This window comes from Hibiscus syriacus, unplaced genomic scaffold (genome assembly GCF_006381635.1).
Source record: "Hibiscus syriacus cultivar Baekdansim isolate YM2019G1 unplaced genomic scaffold, ASM638163v2 tig00008013_pilon, whole genome shotgun sequence".
NCBI lineage: Eukaryota > Viridiplantae > Streptophyta > Magnoliopsida > Malvales > Malvaceae > Hibiscus > Hibiscus syriacus.
Window position 1 is genome coordinate 1612826 of NW_024062150.1, and position 5961 is coordinate 1618786.

Sequence of the window (5961 nt, forward strand, 5' to 3'; positions counted from 1 at the left end):
TATTGTGTTAATCTTTAAGGAAAAAAATCTATTATAGTGATTACATCAATTAGTGTAAAATTATTTCTAAGACAATAATTTCTACCACGACACAATAAATTATTGTTTTTCTTTATTATTGTATTATTACTTGTTAACCAATGCTAATGTTATTGTTCTACTACAATAAGTTTTACTAACATTTTAGAAGCGATTTCTGTATATTGTTGTATAGTTGGACTCATCAACATTTCGATGGTAATGTTAGCTAGAGCTTTATTAATAACACCACCATATATTAGCCTCAGATCAAATCACTTTATGGTAATCTCTCGATCAAGGAAGACAATTGTTATACCTCTAAACAATTTTTTATACTTTCAGACATTATGCTTTTGAAGATATTTCTCCGTCAATAACAGCGAGTTACAAGCTCTCCCCCAGTTGAAATCTTCCAGGAAATTCCTACGAACGACAAAACCCCTGTCAGTTGATTAATCTTTGAAAAAGACTATTGACAACTTTGAAAATTTTTCTAAATATCAAATTTATTGTCCGACAAATACATTTATATATACCTACGCAAAGCCATGATAACCCTAGACCTAATATTAACGTTAAGGGTCAATATATATATCTCCATGCAAGACTAGAAATAGGGACGCATTATTCCTTGGATCCAATAGGCCCCAAAAATAATTTGATATCAACCACTATCTAAAAAACATCCAACTATGACTCTCCATTCTGACATAACACATTCTTATCATCGAGTTTAATTCACCTCATAAACTATACAAGTTTTTCAACTATCAAAAAACATCATTTTATACAGTTTCTAGCTAACAAAGACCTTTTGGCTCATATGAGACCAAAATGCTATCCACATTATGGTACAATGAGTTGTACAGAAGTGTTGCCCCCCGCAAATCTTAATAGAAGAAATGTTAGATTTTATGCTCCCTGTAGCTCTTCCTCCCCTTTTAGTTTTCTTATTTTCCTGCTTAAAATACAAAAATCTGAAGGAAATGTTCTATAATAATTGGCATAGAATATCCTTGTCATTTCTTTACATCCCCAAGCATAAATTTCATAAGAGAAAACCATGCTGTAGTTTGACCTATCTTGATCGAACTCAAAAACAAGTTACTCCAAATCACAGTATTCATAAAATGAATGAATATATACCGATCAGCCAAGGCCAAAATCATGGGAGGATACCCAAACATATTTGAGATTGTCCCAGTATTCATAAAATGAAGAAAAACACACTACGCTGCTGGGGGCCTAAGCTCATGATCCTTAGAAGTATCTGTACTGATGGAGGTAAATATTGCCACGTTGGGACGAATCCATAACCCGGAAAAACTGCCATCTTGTTTGCTGCAGCAAGATAGCCTACTGGATGTGCAGGAAGATATCCAGCTGGTGAGGCGGTCAATGTTTTCAGCTGCTGCTCTATCTTTTCGTTATTTGCCTTCAGTGCAAGCTTCTCATCACGGATTTCATTCTTCTCTACCTGTTGTATTGGAAGTTAATGAAGGAAAACGAGAAACAAACAGAAGATAGTATGTATTTACGATGCAATATGAAACAACGGGAAAAATCATTCATTAACAATATTGATATCTATACATGTTACAGGTGATTCTGCTTCCTTAGTTAATTCCAATAGTCTGGAGTTTACTCTGCCTACTTTCCAAGATCAACTGCTAAAATATCTCTTTTGTTTGCTAATTTGGTTAAAGAGCAACTTGTTTTTACGGTACATAGTGTGAGAAACAGATTTGACACCACCATGAAGAAACCGAATTCCGTAACACGGACTTATAAGCTAGGAAACTCCATGGTAATTTCAATCAAAAGTTACATACAAATGCAAATGATCAAATTTACAATGATGAGACAGGGTAATAAACAGGTTTCCAGCTCCACCAAACGGAGTCCACAAATGAGCACAATTATTAACTTCTCAATTTTAGTCTATCTCAACAATACTCATAATATCAAACAATAAACTGATCCAAATGGTATGATAAACCAGCACTAAAGTCAGCAATATACACTCTACATGCTTCAAAAGCCAAAGAACACTACTTAACAAATTAAAGAATTGAGACTAGGAGTTCACTGAATATTTGAGCAGATTATATAGAATTACTCGTCTATGTGTCTGTGTGTGTATAACTAACCTTTAAACTTTTTATTTCCTCCAACAGTTTTTCATTTGTTTCTTTGAGCTCCTGAGCCTCGATTCTTAGTTGGGTCAAAACTCTAATTGCATCTTCTAGTATTGCGGATCTCCCAGACTCTAAAATAGAGCTTAGGTCCGCAAACCCACACGAGGATAACAAAAACTCATTCTTAGACCTTAAGGCTGATTAATGTGCTTCAATGGCATACCCTCGATCGACCTAACTTATATCTTACCTTCTTGAAAGATATGAAAATGAAGTATACAACTAATAAACTCAAAATTATCACAATTTTTAACGACGAAAAACAGCTGCAACATTAACCAGAATATTACCCTTGCTAAAAAACATAACAAGAAAATATCAAAGGCTAGAACAATTTCTTGAATAATATAATGGAGGAAGATACAGGCCTTTCATTCAGTTTCTCCCGTCTTAATTTCTCACGGCAAGCTTTGGTCCCTAGCCTGCTGCATGATCCATTGCGTCCCCTAAAAATGAAATCAATTTAAGAATTATAAAAAAAAAAGCAAACAAAATATATAAAAACTCTAAAAGGAAAATTCTAATGTTTGTTTAGCGCAATGGATCTCAAATTCATTAACAACTAAACAAAAAAGGGCAAAAATATTGGGGGGGTGGGGTTTGGTTCTAAGAACTAGTTATCAGTCCAAAGAAAATGCGCACTTTGGATTCATACTTTCCGCATTATGTTCAACAATCAAATAACATAAAACCGCTAAGAAAATAGAGAAACATTGAAATATAAATTGAAACAATACATCTTCAAAGGGCAATCTCCATCGACGAATTCCTTTTCTCAATGCACAGCATTTCAAGATGAGAAATCATCTTCTCTACCATTACTGAAACAATATCATATTAAGCAATAAATCGAATTTAAATATCAAGAAAAAATATTCCACCGTTAATTCATTAAGTTACTGAGAAAAACAAAGATTGAATCGAAATTCTTTTGAAAAAGAAAAAAAGAAGGATGAACCTGTAATTGGGCAAAAGTACGCCCCGGAAATGAATTCTTTTCGATGAAACTATAATCCAGAAAATCCCAGTCTTCTATTGAATCCGTGTTTTTCACCACTGCGACTCTCCAATGTTTTTAATTATTTTTTATTCGGGAATTCGCCTCAAATACGTACAGTTCGTGAGTTTGGCGGTAAGTTGATTAATTTATGAAATAGATGAATATGAATAAGGTTTTGTATTTGTTTAATTAAATGAATAAATATGAATAAAAGATTCATTTGTTTATTTACGTTCGTGAACGTTCGATAATATGTTCATTTGTTTATGTTTATCTCTCTATATCTATTTAAAATATTAAGACCCAATAAATTTTAATCTCGTACCCGTTAATATTTTAAAATTCAATTAGTTTTAAATACAAATAAAAAAAGCAAATAACAATTAAATACAAAGTAACAATGAAGTTGTAACTTGTACTAATGAATTTTATGTGATCATTGTTGTGGTGGTTTATAATCATTTATGTTTGTTTGTTTTGTTCATTTATGTTCGTTTGCGTTCGTTTATTTTCGTTCGTTTGTGTTCGTCTATGTTTGTTTATTGTGTTCGTTTACATCCGTTTGTTTATGTTTGTACATTTATGTTCGTTTATCATTTAAATGAACGAACATGACAAAAACGAACAACCTACATTCCTTAACGAACGAACACGAATAATAAATTTTTTGTTCGTTTATATTCGTGTTCGTTCATTTATTCGATTAAATTTAAAAGAACGAACATTAACATACACTTATTCATATTCGTTCAGTTCATTTACACACCTACGTGAATGTCTCATTGCCCTCCAGGTTGAATTTTCATTTTGTTCGCACTTTAATTATGGGTTGAGTAGACAAACGATCACTAAACTATGATGAAATGAATTTTTTTAACCATTGAAATTCCCAATGACATAAAATAGTCAATAAACTTATCGAACTATTATACAATGGTCGTTAAATTTTATCAAAGTATCATAAAATGATCACTGTCAAACTTATACGAAATGGTATTTAAACGTATCAAAATATTTATAATTTATAATGATCATTTGATAATAACTCAATAAATTTAATGATTATTTTGTAACTTATGAAACTTTCGTGACCAACAAGGTCATCTCAACGTAATTTTAGTGACCATTTGTGTACTTCAACCTTGTATTTTACAATATTTTACTTTTGTTATTTTTCATGTGTTATCGTTTTATCCTACCCAATATGTGATCCAATTAAAGATTACTAGGTGTGTCGTCATCTCTTGTACTGTTGCTTTATTCAGTTTTGGTCTCATGGAATTAAAATGGAACTGTAGATGATATGATTTCTATTGCTTTATTCAGTTTTGGTCTCATGATATGATTTTTCTTATGGAGAAAAACATATTCGAAAATCACGACGATCCTACGATGGATTTGGGTAAGTAAGAAAGGGGGGTCGATGGGAACAATGTCAGATCTATGGACTTTGGATCATCTTCTAATAAAACAGGGGTCAATTTTGAACTCAGGGAACCAATATGCAATGACTGGCAACTTTTAATTATAATCGACCACCGTGCTGTCAGTGCGACAACGAGCGTTGAAAGAGATAGCTGCCCGAATAACTTTTAGAGAGGCGGAGGAAAAAAGAAATGAGAGAGAGACAGTAAAAAGAGAAAAACATATAAATGAGAAGGATTTCATACTGGCAAGGATTCGTACCCTCCAAAATGATCATTTTAGGGTTGTCGGACTAAACCAACCCGAAACCAGGAAGGATATGTGTCTTTTAGTTGAATTTTGGGTAAATTACTTCTACGATCATTTCGCTTTTTTGTTTCTTGTAATTTTTTTGTATATTTAATTTTTCTTATTTTTTTCTTTTTGCGACTAGGTCATGAACTAGTTATTTTATTTAATGATCGGGCTCTGTGATTTTAATTATTTTCAGTTAGGTTCTTCCTTGAATTGGGTTAACTAGTTGTCAGCCCTCAAATTTAGAATCTCTTTCAATTAGCCATGTGTTACTTTCGTTTCAATGTCAACGTTAGAGTGAAATATTTATAATAAAACTTTAATTAATAGACTTTTTTTTTAAAAAAGAAAATTATATATAACCGACATAACAATCAAGTGTCCTGAAATATAAGTTACACTAATCTGTTTGTTCGAGGGAATTCATTTTCCTGAAAATACTTTCCCTCGTTTCAGGTGTTTGGTTGGGGAAACCAATTACGGTCAATGGAAATTAAACTACCGTCAAAGGGAAAATAAACTCAAATCCCGTAAAACAACTTATCGAAAAATTATCAGTAAGTCATTTCCCCTCCATCACGTCGTTCTTTCTTTTCCCTCAAATCTCTTACCCTAGACCAACGTAGTTCACCTTCCTCTCCCATTCATCGTCAATATCCGTTATTCACTGGCTTGTATTTTTGAGTCTTTGCAGTTCTCTTCCTCTTTGGCTATCACTGTGACTACAACATCTTCAGTAGAGGTAAGTTTCACATTTTTTTTTTCGAGTTCTTGATCTTTCTGAAGGTAGATCTTTGATTTCCCCCCCCCTTCTAATTCATTATTCTTCACCGTTACAAGTTGTTTTGTTCCCTCATCAGTTTTTGTTTGACCTTTTAATTTTAAAATGTGTTCATAACTTGGCTATTGTTGATTTTTTGTTATAACCCAAACTTGATTAATTATTGTGGATTCTTTAAGCTTTCTGATATAGAGTAACAAAAATGCAAGAAAATATAATAATAAGAAAGTGAAGATAAAGAA

The 5961-nt window shown here is 32.4% G+C and overlaps 1 pseudogene; it reads right to left on the reverse strand.

The window, feature by feature from the left end:
* Positions 1-1165: 1165 nt before the first annotated feature.
* LOC120201897 lies at positions 1166-3196 on the reverse strand (annotated as a pseudogene).
* Between the last annotated feature and the right edge of the window lie 2765 nt (positions 3197-5961).